Below are 17800 nucleotides of genomic sequence, written 5' to 3' on the forward strand. Positions count from 1 at the left end.
AGGGCGAAGCTCACCTACTTTATTCGCAGAGCGGATCCTGACAGTACACCCGCAGGTCATGATCCAAGAAAAATTGCTTCCTCGCTGAACTTTTCTCAGCATATGGACTTTGATAGACGCCGCTCATATACAGGTTGGAGATCCTCTAGAGTCTTTTATAAACATTATGCGAAGTAAGTGCATGATATTAAACACTTCATGGTGGCGGCAGGTAGTGTTATAAAACCTGTCGTCTAGTGCTGCGATGAACAGTAAACTGTTTAGGACTTTACAGTGAATGGGTGAAAAGGTGCTATCACCTTTAAGTGTAATACCTTTTATTAAGGGTCACCCTGGTGCCCCTTGGACTGTTCTTTATAGGTGTAGAATCTAACCAATAACACCAGTGCCATGTGTACATTCATACACAGTGTTTGAACACATCCAACATCTAAAGTGAAATTATCTTAATAATTTTGCAATATCTCTGAGTGGACCTTTTTAACATATATTTCTTCCCTTTCAGGTGATCAATATATATGTACTTTATGATTGTTGGTTATGCAGTAAATGATTCTATTCTAATACATTCGATGCTGTATTTATTTTTGTCTATACAAATAAATACAAAAAATGTATTTGCGTTTTATTCGCCTCACAAGTAGCTGAATAAAACAAGCCAGAGTCCTTTCATTATTTTCCTAATATAAAATACTTGAAGTTGCTTCAATGTATGAACATGCTTGTGGTAAAATGATTCCACTTTGTTCTTACGTATACAAAACCTTATCGCTTCTATAGTCAGTGTTGACAATTTCCCTGCAGGGGCAGGAAACCCTAAGTTAGTTCCAAACTTAGCGGATATGACGAATAACGGTAGCGTCATATATTTATGTGATCTGGTGACCATATAGAAGCTGATTCAAGGTAAAGGCACTTATACAAACCCACAGATATAGTACTTTCAAGTAATTCTCTAGTAAACCTCCATCGGGACGACATGGCTGAGCCCAAAAAACGGATTTTGAGCAAAGCGAAAAATCTATTTTTGGGTGAGATAGCCATTTCGTCCTGATGGACCCGCCCTCCTTTCTAGAAAAAGCGTATACATATGTTACAAATCCCCACCCGAAACTACTCTATCTGTAGCGATCCATGCTTAATTGCAACAAGGAATGGGTTACTCCGTGCTGCTCTGTAGTAGTACGGGAAAGGGGATTCACCGGGTAACCTTGATGACGGCTCCCCTTCATTTTCGCCACTCTTCCCCCTCAGAGCGAAAACTCTGTTTGGGGTGAAGATTGCCATGTGTCGTATCAAGAAATACGTTCCCTGATATTATGCGATATCCTTAGGAATTTTCTTAAGGATACTCACGCCAGGAGTTAGAATTCTGGAGACCTATGGTCAATTCTCTGGGAGTATCACTGTAGCTAAATATCCCTTAGAAAGCTTCTTAAAGGAACCTTCCATCAGGACGACATGGCTATCTCACACAAAAATAGATTTTTCGCTTTGCTCAAAATCCGTTTTTTCTATTTGAGAATAATTCCTTTCTGCCTTGTTCAATACTCTAGAAGCAAAAGCAATTGGCTTTTCTGTTCCATCTGACATTACATGAGATAATACTGCACCTAAACCTATGTTCACTACATTACAAACTAATTCAACTGGTAAATCCATTTGATAATGTACTAGAAATGTAGGTGATGTTATTTCTTGCTTGATTCTTTCAGATGATTCCTGGCAATCTTTTGTCCAATTCCACTCTACACCCTTTTTCAGTAAGTTATACAATGGATGTGCGATTGTAGATAAATTCTGAATGAAATTTCCACAAAATGTTACTAAACCTAAAAATGATTGTAATTCCTTAACATTTTCTGGTAACTTCGTTGATAATACTGATTTAATTTTCTCCTTAGTCTTGTGAATACCTTTGCCATTAAGTACTAAACCTAAGTATTCCACTGAATCTACTTCTAAAATACATTTGCTCCTATTTACTCTAATATTATGTTCCTTCAACTTCTTCAGAACTGCCAGTAATCTTTCTATGTTCTTTTTTATCTTTACCAGAGACTAAAATATCATCTATGAAAATTAATATTCCTTGCATTCCTGAAAAACGTTTATCCATAGCTTGTTGCCATATAGCTTGACTGCTTGCTACTCCATGAGACAATCTCTTTGGCCTCTACAAACCTACGGATTGATTTACTGTACATAGTTCTTGTGAAATTCTATCCATGGGAAGCTGATGAAATGCTTGTCTAAGATCTAACTTAGAAAATACAGTACATCCTGACATAGTTACAAACATGTGTTTCGGATTTGGTGATGGATGTTGAGCTACCTGAAGCTGTGTCCTCAACGTTAACTTGTAATCACCACTAACCTAACCTGACCATTTTCCTTCATAATAGGAACTAATGGTGTAGCCTAGTGTAAGTATGTAAGTTTTTCCCAAGAACCTTCACTTTCTAACCATGTGATTTCTGTTTCAACTGTACTTTTCAATACATATAACACTGGTCTTGTAGCACAAATCTAGGAGTACTATCTGATTTCAAAACTAAAATTGCCTTTGCATTCTCTACTGTACCAATTTTATCTTCAAATATGTCTTGAAACTGGTAGAATATTATCCACAGACACTTCATTCTTGTGTTCATTTTGTATACCTATAACCTTCAAAATACTAGGCCAATCTAATTTTAAATAATGTAGCCTAGTAAAGTTTTTTCCTTTACCATTAACTACCGTTAATGGCCTTCTGTCTAACTTCTGATCTTTATACTGTATTTATACGTTCAAAGCACCTATTACCTGAATGTCAAAACCATTATAACCTTTCAAACCTCTATTTGTACCTTCTAATAACAAATTAGGAATGATTTTAGCTGTTTTCTCAGACATAATTGATACATCAACTGCTGTGTCAACTTGCATTACAATTGGTTTACCATTTATGATCACTTTTACCAATATGTGTTTCTTTGCAACTTTGTTGACAGAATTAATGCGAAATGCAAAATCATTTTCTGACCTATCCTGATTATCATGAATATTTTCCGCATTATTCTCTTGGCCTACAGTATCAACTGCTGCATTTATTTTCTTTGCGTGCTGTTTAGGGAATCTACAAACATTTGAAAAATGTTCCGTCTTTCTACAATTCTTGCATGTTTGTCCTGTAGCATGGCATTTCCTCGCTTTGTGTGCAAGATGATCAGTTTTACCACACATATAACATTTAGGTTTTTCCTGTTGCTTCTGCGTATAGGTCTGATTCTGATATTTGTGAGCGTTAGAGTTTGGTAATTTCCTATGACTAAGCTTTGACATATTCTTCCTCTGATTCTCATTGTCTTTCAACTTTGAGCCTATCTTGCTAATTTTAGAATTTTCCATTCTATTTCATGTAGAACTGCTTATTATATTACTTTGCCTATTCGATATTTCTAGAGCTCTGCCTATAATCAATAACTCTCCAGTGTTAAATCTTTATCTTGCAATCCTTTTTTTTTTTAGCTCTTGTGATGTGCAATGGGTAATAACTTGATCTATAATGTCGGGAATTTCGAACTGATCATTCGAAATCCCCGCCATTTAACTCCACAAACGTTGCGTTAAATTACGGTAAGACTGGAAGATCTCGCGGGCGTGTCTATGAATGAGTGCTGTCCAATACGTGACGGTATTGTGGCGTAAATTTCAACCACCTGGTGGGGAAGGAGCGGGTGTCAGAGAAACAAAGTTTTTATTATTTACAAATTACGAAAATGATATTGTATTGGTTTACCACGGCAAAAATATCGATGTATATGTTTAGAGCCAAGGACTCCAGTTTGTTGGATTCTTGCAAATTATGGCCTTCAGCCGAAGTATTGAGTCTACCCTTTGATCTCACGTAAGACTTTGACTGTTTCTCTGTCTTGTGGTCGATAAAGAAACTCTATCAAACCCCTTATTGAATGAATATAGTAAGAGTTCCCGCGCATCTCACAAGGACACTTTACTTAGCGTGGGAGACAGTAGTTTTCCTCGGAACTATCCGGAGCGACGCTCGCTCATTCCTGCCTAAAGATCCATCCAACTAAGTGAGTACCCCTATGAGTTTGTGAGTCTCTCTGTCTCCGGCTCCTATCTACCGCGATACCAGGTCGGTTCCTTTGTGAGTGTGAATATGTACATTTATATCGCTCTGTAAATTTGTCATCCCTGGGATTGGGGATTTTTTTATGCCTCAAATAATGCCTGTAGGCATTGGTATGTGATTTACCTGAGATTCATTATGATATTCTCGAAACTTCGTCTTATTTAGTCCAACGTGGACTCTGTGTTTCATGAGCACATGCTGCAAACCCCCTAAGGGTGACAGATCTAACTTTCAATTTGCCTGAATTGTTATTGTGTGTGTTTTTTTCTTTATCAGATGATTATTTTTGTAATAAACTTAAAATTGTGATCATATTTTATTGAAACTCCTGAATAGTTTTGGAAAGCAAACCTCTTCAAGGTCTTGTCATCGGCCCATTCCATCGGGCCTAGAATCATTAATTTCAATAAGTCGAAGAAAAATTCACGACATTTGGTCCTTCGAACCGGATGACAAGTGCTTTCCAGAGCTTGAAAGGAAAATCGGTAAAGTGTGATCTTTAGGGTAGCCCTGATAGAAGAAAGAGGGAGAGACTAAACTAAAGCCCTCAGTGTCCCGATGTGCGACTGACCCCATGTGCCTCTAGTTTTTATGCCCCCACCTTCGTAACGTAAACAAAATTCTGTTCTTTCCTAGTTTGCCAACCCCCCCCCCCCCCCCACGAAATAGAGTAAAGTCAGTCAAAATGGCGGTGGCCATGATCGTACACATCAAGGCATCGATGGGCCTCACAGCGGACATACTGGTTGAAACGCAGCGTGCGTTAGTTGAAAGATACTCTAAATCCGTGTACCAGAATCTGGTCACGCAATTGCGAGAGGAGGAAGGACAGCTAAGAGAGCTGTATAAGAGACAATCTGTCAAACTAGAACCTGGTTTAGATGCCCGAATCAGGCACACGTTTGGAGAAGCTAATCGAGCTTCTAGGCTTCTGTATAATCGAATTGATAGAGTGAAAGTCACTCCGACAGGGAATGTTTCCCTCCCCAAATTGAAACCGCTGCCTCTCCCCACGTTTGAAGGGGAAGTGCAAGAATATGCTTCGTATCGAGAGCTCTTCACAATACATGTGGATCGAAGAGCAGATTTGGATGATGCATCCAAATTTACGTATCTGTTGGGGACTTTAGGCAGGGATCCGCTTAGGATCGTCAAATCCCTAAGTGTAACCGCCGCGAACTATAGGATAGTGTTGGATCTCTTAGACAAACAATATGGTAATGTCCATCAGACACTCGTAATTCTGCATAGAAAGTTAGCTAATATCTTTGTACCCTCATTAGATCCTGTAGAGCTGAAAAGGTTTCGCTTTGAATTAACAATCATAATAGAGCAGATCAAGAGGCTAAGTAGTAACGATATAGGCCATGGTATGGTTATGAGCCTCATTAATCAAAAATTGTCAGAAGGGAAGCTCTACAGGAAGGTAGTTGAACATCTGAGAAAGTGTGACTATACACTAGATGAATTCTTCGACGCGATCGATTTCATTGTTCGAATGCTCGAGGACGATGCCTTGCAACGAGGAGATAAACTTGAACCTGACAAGAGAATAGACGTCAGTGTAAGAGCGAAGTCGAAACCAGTTCAGAATAATTCTTGTCCCTTTTGTAACGAATGGCACCCGCTTCACGGATGCCGCCGGGTAACTGACGTGGCTGCCAGACGTCGCATTTTGCTAAAAAGGGGCCTATGTTTTAATTGCACTAATTCTGGTCATCGAAGTGATAAGTGTCCCGTCCCTAACTCTTGTAAGAATTGTAGTGGTAACCACAACACGGCCATTTGTGATAATTATAATCCGGGAAAACAATTGCAATCATTTCCCTCCACTTCGACCCCAAGTAATGGTAGTAGTCAGTCTACAATATCCCGCCCCGTAGTAAATGCGACGCCTCAACAGCACAAAACGGCCCCCCGTCCATCTAAAGATAAAGTAGAACCCAAACAGTGCAAAAGTGCAAAGATCGCACAGATGTCCAACGTGGACCTCCCATGTACAATCTTGCCAACGGCTATGGCCGAAATCAATCATAAGCAAGGTAGTAAGCGAGTCCGCTTATTTCTTCATACGGGAAGCCAAAAAAGCTTCATCTCTGCGAAAACTGCGAGGAAATTAGGCCTACCGGTGGTAGGAAAGGTAGCGTTGAACATAGCTCCGTTTGGCTCCGCAGAAATAAGCGGACAATATGATGTCATAAGCTGTAGGGTAGAGATAGGAAGAAGAGTAGTACGAATGAAGCTGGTGGCACACGAGAACGTTGATGTCCCAATACATAACGCTGGTTATGTACAAGTTAAACAGCATCTGTTAAGTAAGGGAGTCACGTTGGCCGATCCAGAGAATAAGTCCGATGAGTTGAAAAATGTGCACATTTTAGTAGGGGCCAATTATTTTAGCTACTTCATCATAGGTATCGAGAATGTTGATGGGATAAGTCTTTTCCTGACCCTTAATGGTATGTCGCCATATGGGAAAGTGCCGCAGTGGCTGTTAGAGGGCAAAAAATCCAACAGGTGAAAACGCTCAGAGTCTGTAGAATTGCGAGTGAACCCAACCAGTTTGATGTAGATGAGTGGTGGCGTTTGGACCGCGTTAGCATCGCCCCACCAGAGCAATATACTGTTCGCGAAGCGGAAATCATGCAAAAGGTGTCGCAAAGTGTCGTAAAGAAGCCTGAGTTATATCAGGTTAGCCTACCATTCGGGTCGGATGCTAGGCCAGATACGAACTATAGAAACCCTGTAGCACAGTTAGAGTCGTTGCAAACTAAATTTAGGAAGGACAGGGAATATTTTGATCAGTATCAGGGAGTGATAAATAAGTATCCAGAAGCAGGCTTTATATCAGAAGTAAAGAAACCCAAGATTGAAGGGTATTATATGCCACATTTTGGAATTAAGAAAGATAGCCGCACGACCCCCCTCAGAATCATGTTTAATACCTCAGCAAAATCTAAAGGTCATAAATCGTTGAATGAGTGCCTCTTACCGGGCCCCAATCTAGTAGAATTAGCATATCATTTGCTTATAAGGTTCAGATTGAACGAATATGCCATGCTAGCCGCCATCAGCAAGGCCTTCCACCGAGTATTGTTAGATCCCCGTGATGCCAAATACACATGATTTCTGTGGTGCGAGGTAGCAGATCGAGCGCTCACTTTCGCCTTTAGAGTCGTGGTGTTCGGCATGACAGCGAGTCCGTTTTTGTTGCAACAAGTTTTGAGTTCCCATTTCGAAAGGGAAGGTAGGCCAGATTTGGCCAAGTCCTTTTACGTAGATAATCATCTCAGTACTTTCGAGGATGTAGAGAGCATGAATCTGTCAACAAGATCTTAGAAAGGGCTGGTATGCCTTTAAAAGGGTGGGCGTCCAGTAACTTAGTCTTCGATAGCGAGAAGCAGTGGAGTGAGCTGGTGAATGTGAACGTACTTGGGCTGCGATGGGCCCGAGACGTCGATCAATTGTGTGTGAAAGAGAGTAAGAGAATCAGTGAATTGGGGGAGGGATGGGTACCTACGAAACATAGGGTACTTTCCATGTTGGTCTCCATTTATGATCCTCTAGGCTTGATAAGCCCATTATTTGTTCGAGGAAAGCTTTTCCTCCAACAACTATGGGAGGACAACGTAGGTTGGGATGACGTGTTAAGGAGAGAGAAAGCTAGAGAAGCGAGTGAGTTGTTGTGTGAATCAAAAGTGGTAAGTAACATCACATTTCCAAGAGCGGTAGGCAAGAAAAATTTAGAGCTCCATGTATTCACCGATGTCAGCAGTAAGGCATACGGCGCAGTAGCATATACTAGGGACAATTGCAATCAAGTAAGCCTACTCACTAGTAAAATGAGAATCACTCCAAAGGGGATGAACAAGTTGACAATCCCCAAGCTAGAACTATTAGCATTGTTGTTAGGATGCAGATTAGCCAAGACACTTAAAGGGCTGATAGAGCCACGAGAGATACTCATGTGGACCGACAGTAAGGTCACATTGGCATGGGTAGCATCTCCCGATGCCAAGGACAATAAGAATGTCTTCATATCTAACAGAGTGGCGGAGATTATTTTTCTTCATCAGGTTTGCGATTTCAGTCTCAGCTATGTCCCAAGCAAACAGAATCCTGCCGATGTCCTGTGCAGAGGAGCAACAACGCAACAATTGCTACAAAACCCTCTTTTGCAGAATGGTCCAGAGTTCCTGAGGAAAACAGGAGAGCCTGTTCCTTACAAAGAGGACGATCCAACCAATGAAAGAACCGTAGTGGCGGCGGTGCAAGAAATGAGGGAAGAAATAGGACCTGTTCCCCCAGGAGAGATATGGGAAATTCTACAGAGGGAAGTAGAGTTTCAATTCTTATTGAGAGTTATTAGGTTAATCATGAGATTTGCTAAATTAAAACGGCATCCGTTCAGTATTATTGTCCAATTAGAGCAAAATTATTATTTGCCTACAGTCTATGCTTACTTGGAGGGTGGAGTCAGACCCCCTCGTGAAGTTACTAATTTTGTCAGACAATTAAATCTAGTGTTAGATGATAAGTTGATTAGCACAAGGGGACGTATGTCCTAAGTAGAGGGAATGAAACATTTGATTCTTTTGCCAGTCAATGGACACTTAGGGCTTATCTAAGATATTTGCATTGTTTGCATTTACATTGTGGTGTGAATACACTAATGGGTATCTTTCGACAGAAATGTTGGTCGCCGGGCCTACGTTCCATTGGAAGGCAAATTGTGCAGCGGTGTCCAGAATGCAGGCTAGCCTTCCAGCCCCTGTTGCGACAGCTACCACCACTCCACCCCCTACCGAAGGAAAGGATCAACCTGACGAAGCCCTTTACCACAGTCGGAGTGGACCACACAGGGGCCATACAGACTGAAACGCGGTCAGGCTACATACTGATCGTGACTTGCATGGCCAGCAAGGCCGTGTACCTCAATTTCTGCCCCTCCCTGGAAGCGGAGGAATTTGCCTTAGCCTTGCGTCGTTTTTGCGCTACCCACGGTGCCCCGTCTTTCATCACATCCGATAATCATCAAACGTTCACGACTGCCAGCAACCTCCTTCAGGGACTTTATGAAGAGGATGAAGTCCAGCAGTTCCTGAGGAAAACTGGAATCGAATGGCGTTTTCAGACACCCCGTGCACCTTGGAAAGGTGGGTTTTTCGAGCGCCTAATCGGAGTGACAAAATGTACCCTCCAAATAGCCCTCGGGAAGAAGTACCTGCCGGACGCCCACGTACTAATATTAGTGAAGGATGCCGAGGCGGTGGTTAATAACAGGCCTCTAATGTACAGTGGCAACAAGTGCGAGGATGAGGTCCTCACCAGGGGGTGAGGACCTCATCCTCGCACTTAGTGAGAGGAAACAGGATGAACCTCATGGAACCGATCTTGCCAGACGACCACCTCAATGCGACCTTCACCTCCCGGAGGCTTCGTGATCTTTATTTGAAGTTGACAGACACTCTGAAAGCCTTCCGAGAGAGGTGGAGGAAAGAGTATTTGAGTGCCCTGAGGGCCAGACACGACTGTCGATCTGGGGAACCTTCCAAGCTGCACCCCGGAGACATCGTGCTGGTCAAGCAAGACAATAAAAAAAGGGCTACGTGGCCCCTTGGACGTGTCATAGAGACATATCCTGACGACGACGGAGTCGTGCGTTCAGCCAAGGTGTTGTTAGAGGATGTCGAGTCCCTGCGAGCTGTTAGCCACCTGGTTCCCCTGGAGATTGCCCCCTCTGATGACGATGATGGTGTTGGAGAAGACGATGGCGACTTCGAAGACGAGGGTGCGTACAGTTTGCCAGCAGGACTGCCAGGGACCGTTGGGACGTCTGAGGACAACCAGGAGATGGTTCAGGCTACAACATCTCGACAACCAGCCACAGAGGTCTTAGGCGGTGACGAAAATAGTGATACCAATACAGTAAGTGAGAGTAGGGAAAGTGACATAGAATCAGAGACGTCTCGCGGACAAGGACGTTCCGCACGCCCATTGAGAAAGGCTGCTGCAAAGCATTGAAATTTGATGAAACAACTCATAAAAAGTGAAGATATATGAGTCATGGCTGCAAACAGTAAAAGAAAATGGGACTATACCTCCTTGTGGTAGGTAGGGAGGGTGGAAAGAAGTAAGTGTAGGTGAGTTTGAATCCACAGAGGTTGGAAGTGCGTCGGGTATGGAGAACGGGAATGAGAGGGCCCCTCTCGTATATACAGGTCTAGCGTTGTACAGAACCAATGCCTGTAGGCATTGGTATGTGATTTACCTTAGATTCATTATGATATTCTCGAAACTTCGTCTTATTTAGTCCAACGTGGACTCTGTGTTTCATGAGCACATGTTGCAAACCCCCTAAGGGTGACAGATCTAACTTTCAATTTGCCTGAATTGTTATTGTGTGTCTTTTTTCTTTATCAGATGATTATTTTTGTAATAAACTTAAAATTGTGATCATATTTTATTGACACTCCTGAATAGTTTTGGAAAGCAAAATTCTTCAAGGTCTTGTCATCGGCCCATTCCATCGGGCCTAGAATCATTAATTTCAATAAGTCGAAGAAAAATTTACGACATATAATAACATTTTCTAACTTTAGAAATTCACATGAAACAGCAAAATTTCTAAGTCTAGTCACAAATGCATCTAGGCCCTGATATGCCTGTGCTGTAAATTGATACCTTTAAAAAAATTCATTGACCTGAAGGGCAAAATATGGGGCAAGAACCTTAATCGCAGCTTCACTAGTGTCATCGGTAGGTTATAGTGTCTTAAACACTTCCCGACCTCTCTACCAGCTGCGTGCAGTAATAACTCCTTCTTCTGTGCATCTTTCATGCTACCTAAAGTTTCAATGTAAATCTTGAATTCCTCACACCACTGTTGCCATCGTAATGCAACAGAATTGGGTTCAGCAACAATGCTGAACTTCTCTAGATGTTCGATGTCAAGGTGCATTTTGACTTCTTACCTGATTTAGGTTAGGCAAATGAAATATACAAAATTAAGTAAAAGTTAATTCTAACCTAATTCCTATGTCAATTGCACCTTCTGTGTGTTTGTACAAACAACTTAAGTAGTTTTACACCTTTTGTTTTATGTAGACTACCATTGGCTTATAGTGAGATTTTACCACCTAATGCCTACTGGTAACAAATTTCAATCCTACCTTACTTGGTCCTAACCAATAAAATATATATGTAGTTTGCTTCATTCTTGACACTGAAGTAGAATGTAAAAATGTGTTGTGGCATTCCTCTGGTTTACTGCATTCCTGCTGCATTGGTTTACATCTAGTTGTCTTCCTGCCAGATGGGGTTACATCTAGTTGGCTCTTCTTCTGCTGCTGCGTTTCTCTGCATGGGTTCCCTTGTCGCCAAATATGTAAGGTTTGGCCTACAGTACACTTACTTGATATCAGCTCACTCACCTGGAATAATAAACGGATTTTGAGCGAAGCGAAAAATCTATTTTTGGGTGAGATGGCCATGTCGTCCTGATGGAAGTTCCTAAAGGGTAGCTTCCTTGGGTATATATAACTACGGCGATATTCCCAGAGAATTTACCTTAAGGTACCCAGAATTCTAGCTCCTGGAGCGAATATCCCTAATAAAAGAACCAGGGATATCGCGAAATATCAGAGGACGTATTCTTGACACGCCATATAGCAATCTGCACCCCGAACAGAGTTAACACTTCGAAGGGGTCAATTGGCAAGAAAACGAAAACGAGAAAGAAAGGAGAGCCGCTCGCAAGGTATCTCTCCTCTCCCGTTTCGTAAGCGTGCATTGCGCCGCTCACGGCGCCATCTGTATTCCTTGTAGCGATACACGAGGTGCTACAGATACTGTATGTAGGGAGGGGACCTACAGCCCTTTAGAAGAAAGGGAAGGGCGAGTCCATCAGGACGACATGGCCATCTCACCCAAAAATAGATTTTTTTTGGGCTCAAGCCATGTCGTCCTGATGGAAGTATACCAGAGCATTACTGTATCTGTGGATTCTCAAAACGTGCCGTACTCCCCGAAGGTATTTCCCGGCCAACTAGACCTAGAGACCTAAGATGTTACCGTCATACATCTTTTCAACTAACCATAGACCATGTTAGTGCTTCCTGCCCCCTACAGGGAAGAGTCCTACTAGACTCTGGAAAAGTCTCGAAGAGTACATATGCCTATGTATGAATAACAGACAAGCCAATATAGTGGTCTCACCCTATATCATGTAAAGCATAGTTTGTAAAGAACCACTGAGTCAATATGAAACATCGACCAGTTCCCGTTCAATACTGGATTGGACAAAGGTTTATATCCGAGTAGGAGGAAAACTTGCATATCCGCCACCGTCCCCTTAGGGCATGGAGTCCTCCCGCTAAGGGAAAGCATAAACCAATGCAAAGAATGCTTGCATAAAGGAACAATCTATTAGAATTATCCCAGATAAATATACATAGAAACGTAATGCAAAATTATATCAAATAAATTGACACAGGTGAAGGAGACGCAAGGTTCACAAGAACTAGTTTATTGACAAACAATAAATAAAACAGGTTAAACAACCATTATATATATATATATATATATATATATATATATATATATATATATATATATATATATATATATATATATATATATATGGATAAATATCAACACAACATCATGTTCAAATAGAAACAAATTTCTACCTCATACTTGGGATCGAACGCTAGCCCCTTCTAATGAAAGGCCAGGTCGAAACCAACCATGTCACGAGAGCCCATAAAAAGAATTGGAACCTGACGCTAACAGCTGTCCGAGGATTTACCTGGCGAGACATCAGTCTCTTACCAGCGAGTTTTACCCAATTCCCCGGGCCACCACGTGACACAATTGGTAGTAATTCATTCAAATTACCCCTAATGAGTCAATATGGATAAATATCAACACAACATCGGGTTCAAATAGAAACAAATTTCTACCTCATACTTGGGATCGAACGCTAGCCCCTTCTAATGAAAGGCCAGGTCGAAATCCTCGGACAGCTGTTAGCGTCAGGTTCCAATTCTTTTTATGGGCTCTCGTGACATGGTTGGTTTCGACCTGGCCTTTCATTAGAAGGGGCTAGCGTTCGATCCCAAGTATGAGGTAGAAATTTGTTTCTATATATATATATATATATATATATATATATAAGAGGAGGATAACCAATAAATAAGCATAAGCATGATTACTATCATGCTTATGCTTATTTATTGTTTATCTGAAAGAAAAACATTAGCGCCACTTTTAACATACCGAGGTATCAAAATCATAAAAGTCTGTATTACTAAACAGTTACCTTAGCGTTGGAAACGCTCGGCACACATGTCTGCACTTATGCTAGATTCACCTTTGAAAGTGGAACAGTCAATGTAGGCAACCGAGTGCCCTAACACTTAGTTTGTAGAAGAGTTCGTAACTACACACTCACCCCGGAATTAATCGTCCCAATTAGATCCACTGTTCCTCGCAGAGTTAAACAGCAGGGTTAACGACACTACCCACTGCTACCACAGACCTCTTTAGTTGCTCCACTTGCTTCGCATAGTGACGAAAGAACACTCTAGAAGACTTCCAGCCAGTGTATGAACGAAGATGTTCGAAATACATACAATTAAAGAAATTTAAGGATGAGGCAACTTTCCTCGGATCGTGACCTGCGGGTGTACTGTCTGGATCCGCTCTGCAAAAAAAATAGGTGATTTTCGCCCTAAGTTGTTTCAGTGATAAATTTGAGCCTGATGTTTCTCCCCTGAATAGTTGACCACCCCTGAAGTCTGAAGTTCTACGAAGATAGACCTTTAGGCATTCCACTGGACATAGAGATGCATCTTCATTCAGAGGGCAGATTCTCCAGGGACCCCACCTGTTGGTGGGTAACTCGTTCTTGGCGAGAAACGTGGGATCCGGAAACAGGTTCAGTTCTCCCCCATCCAAGAACTGAACACGACCCTCATCTCTCGAGAGGGCTACAATTTCACTAACCCTGGCCCCCGACGCGAGTGCAAACAGGAAAATAACTTTTTGGGTCAAATCCTTTAAAGCACACTCCTCATTGTTCAACAGCGAAGCAAAATGAAGAACTTTATCTAAAGACCATGAAATGGGCTTTGGAGGTGCTGATGGTCTGAGCCTAGCACAGGCTTTCGGAATTTTATTAAAAATATCGTTAGAGAGGTCGACCTGAAAGGCATATAAAATGGATCTTGTCAAAGCAGATTTACACGTTGATATTGTGTTGGCTGCTAACCCTTGACCATGGAGGTGGATGAAGAAAGATAAGCAGAAGTCCGTCGAGATCTTTTGCGGATTCTTCGCCTTGACAAAGGCCACCCATTTCCTCCATGATGACTCATATTACCTTCTAGTAGATTTGCACTTATATTCCTCTAGGAAGTCTATACTGTCTTTCGAAATCCCGAAACGTTTTCTCACCGCTAAGGAGAGAAAATCATGAGCTGCAGGTTCCGGGTTTTCTGTGATGAAGCGCAGACAGTCGACTTCTGAACTCGCTGGGTCAGAACTGGATCTGGTAACGGTAGACACTTCAGCCGTAGTTCCAATGCCAGAGGGAACCACACGCTGTTCGGCCACTTGTGAGCCACTATTGCCGCTACTCCCTTGAAAGATCTCAGTTTGTTGAGGACCCTCAACAGAAGGTTGTGAGGAGGGAACAGGTAAATCCTGGACCATCTGTTCCAGTCGAGGGACATCGCGTCCACTGCTTACGCCAAGGTATCCTCGTACGGAGACACGTAAAGGGGTAACTTCTTGTTGTCTTTCGTCGCAAAGAGGTCTATCTGCAGTTCTGGGACTTGACTCAAGATGAAGGAGAATGATCCTGCGTCTAGGGACCATTCCGACTCTATCGGTGTGAACCTGGATAGAGCGTCCGCTGTCACATTGCGGACTCCTTGAAGGTGAACTGCCGACAGGTACCACTTCTTCTTTTCCGCCAGTCGAAAGATGGCCAACATCACCTGGTTGAGTGGTGGTGACCTCGATCCTTGTCGATTCAAGCATCTGACAATCACCTCGCTGTCCAGCACCAACCTTATGTGGATCGAGCAATGAGGGGAGACTTTCTTCAAGGTAAGGAGTACTGCCATAGCTTCCAGAAAGTTTATGTGAAATGTCTTGAATAGATTGGACCAAGTCCCTTGGGCCTTCTTCCTATGAGAATGACCTCCCCACCCCTCCTTCGAGGCGTCTGTGTGAATAGTCAACGAGGGGGGAGGTGGCTGAAGAAGTACCGACTTCTTTAGTTGCCTGACTTGGGACCAAGGCCTGAGAAGCGTACGTAGACGAAGCGGAACTGGTCTTATCAGATCTCTTCGCGCGTTTGATGCATAACTTCTCCAAACTCCGGTTGCATCCTTTAGCTGTGCTCTTAGCACCGGGTCTGTTACTGAAGCAAACTGGAGAGAACCCAGCACTCTCTCCTGTTCGCGTCTTGATATCCTTACGGAATCCAGAAGTCTCTTGACAGAACCAGCTATCTCCTTCCTCTTCTTCTCCGGGATGGAGAGTTGGTGTGACACTAGGTCCCAGTGGATTCCCAACCACTGGAACTTTTGAGAAGGAGAAAGTCGAGACTTTTTTCTGTTGATCTTGAAGCCTAGATACTCTAGGAACTGGATCACCTGTAGGGAAGCTTGCAAACATTCTGTCTTGGATGCTGCCCACACCAGCCAGTCGTCCAGGTAGGCTACCACCTGGATTCACTTTAGGCGTAATTGTTTGAGAGCTACGCTCGCAAGCTTCGTGAAGATCCTTGGGGCTATGTTTAGCCCGAATGGCATGGCTCTGAAGGCGTAGAGTCTTCGATGTAGCTTGAACCCTAGGTAGGGGGAGAGTTGACGATTGATTGGAACGTGCCAATAGGCGTCTGACAAATCTATGGAGACGGTAAATGCCCTCTTGGGCAGTAAGGTCCTTATGTGTTGCAATGTTAGCATCTTGAACTTGCAGTTCACTATGAACTTGTTGAGTGGCGACAAGTCCAGAATGACTCTGAGTTTTTCTGAGTCCTTCTTGGGAACACAAAACAGCCTCCCTTGGAATTTGATGGACTTTACCCTTCGAATTACTCTTTTCTCCAACAGTTCTTGAATGTACTCCTCCAGAACGGGGGTGGAGTGTTGGAAAAATCGAGGGCACGGGGGTGGAGTGCTGTACCAGCTCCAACCCAGTCCATTCTTGAGTAGGCTGTGGACCCAGGGATCGAAGGTCCACCGATCCTAAAAATTCTGAAGTCTCCCTCCTACCGGTATCATCTCACTTTGACTGCTGTTGCCCTGAGGCCTTGCCTCCTTGACTGCGACCACCCCTGAATCCCCTCCCCCTTGAGGGGTGTCTAGATGAACCTCTGGCTGCTCCTCTAGGCTTTGCTCGAAAGGTAGTTGACTGCCCTTTGAACGCTGGGTTAAATGCCGGAGACTGCGTCAACACGGCTTGGGGTACCCACTAGTACGTGGTCGGGGTTTGTGCCACCATCTGGGGCACTGTAGGCATAGGAAATTGCTGTTGCTGCTGCTGTCTGAATGGCTTGGCTAGCCGAGAGGGTAGCCTAGTCTTCTTAGTCTTCCTCTTTGGTTGGGGACCCTCATCCGGGGAAGACTTTCTCTTGAGAGATAGGCCCCACTTCTGGAGAAGGTTTCTATTCTCCGTGGCGGCCTTATCTACAACCTCTTTGACCGCTTCACTAGGGAAGAGGTCTTTGCCCCAAATGTTGGAGGAGATTAGCTTCCTTGGCTCGTGCCTCACCGCAGCCGAGGCGAACACGAACTCCCTACAAGCCCTCCTAGCTTTGACGAAGCTATGAAGGTCCTTCGTCACTGTAACTAGGTGTGTCTTAGCCACTTCCATGAACATCTCATGGACCTTGGGGTCACTTGCCATTGTCTCCAGAGTCGTTTGATGAGACATTGAGGCAGCAAGTCTTTCTTTTGTCTCAAGCTCCCTTCGCAAAAGAAAGTCAGACAGCTTGGGGAGGTTCTCACCGAACTGACGTCCGGCAATATCAGTCTCCAACTTCCCGACTGAGAAGGTAAGATGGACGTCCTTCCAGTCCTTGTGGTCCATGGGTAGGGCCAAAGACAGAGGTTTACACTCCTCCAAGGAGGGGCATGGCTTACCTGCCTCGACTGCTTTCAGCACAGCCGTAAACCCTTTCTGCATAAAGGGGAAGGCTCTAGAAGGAGAGGACACAAAGGAAGGGTGCTTCTTACTCAAAGTAGGTACCTTCGAGTTTGAGAAGCCCCTCTCTTTCATGGAGCTTGACAATAAAGCTTGAGCCTTAGCGTGGTCCAAAACTATGACCTCCTTCGGCTCTGTTTCTTCCTTTGAGGCTGGTTCCTTCCTTAGACGGACATAACAGTCCGGATACGACTCCTTGCTGGGCCAGAATTCCACCTCCTCAAGGGGGACTGAGCCCAACTTCTCCGAAATGACGATTTTTCCCGTCGTCATAGGCATGTGTTCAGCATACTTCCAAGGGTTATCATCTAAGCACAAGGGAAGGTCTTTCACGCTGAGCTTCTTCTGGGGCCCACGTGATGCTGCAAGCCTCCGCATCTCCAGCTCCATTGCAGCCGCCTTCTCATTATTCTCCCTCTGCATCTGTTGGATCATTCC

The sequence above is a fragment of the Palaemon carinicauda genome, chromosome 22 (assembly GCF_036898095.1).
Source record: "Palaemon carinicauda isolate YSFRI2023 chromosome 22, ASM3689809v2, whole genome shotgun sequence".
Lineage (NCBI taxonomy): Eukaryota > Metazoa > Arthropoda > Malacostraca > Decapoda > Palaemonidae > Palaemon > Palaemon carinicauda.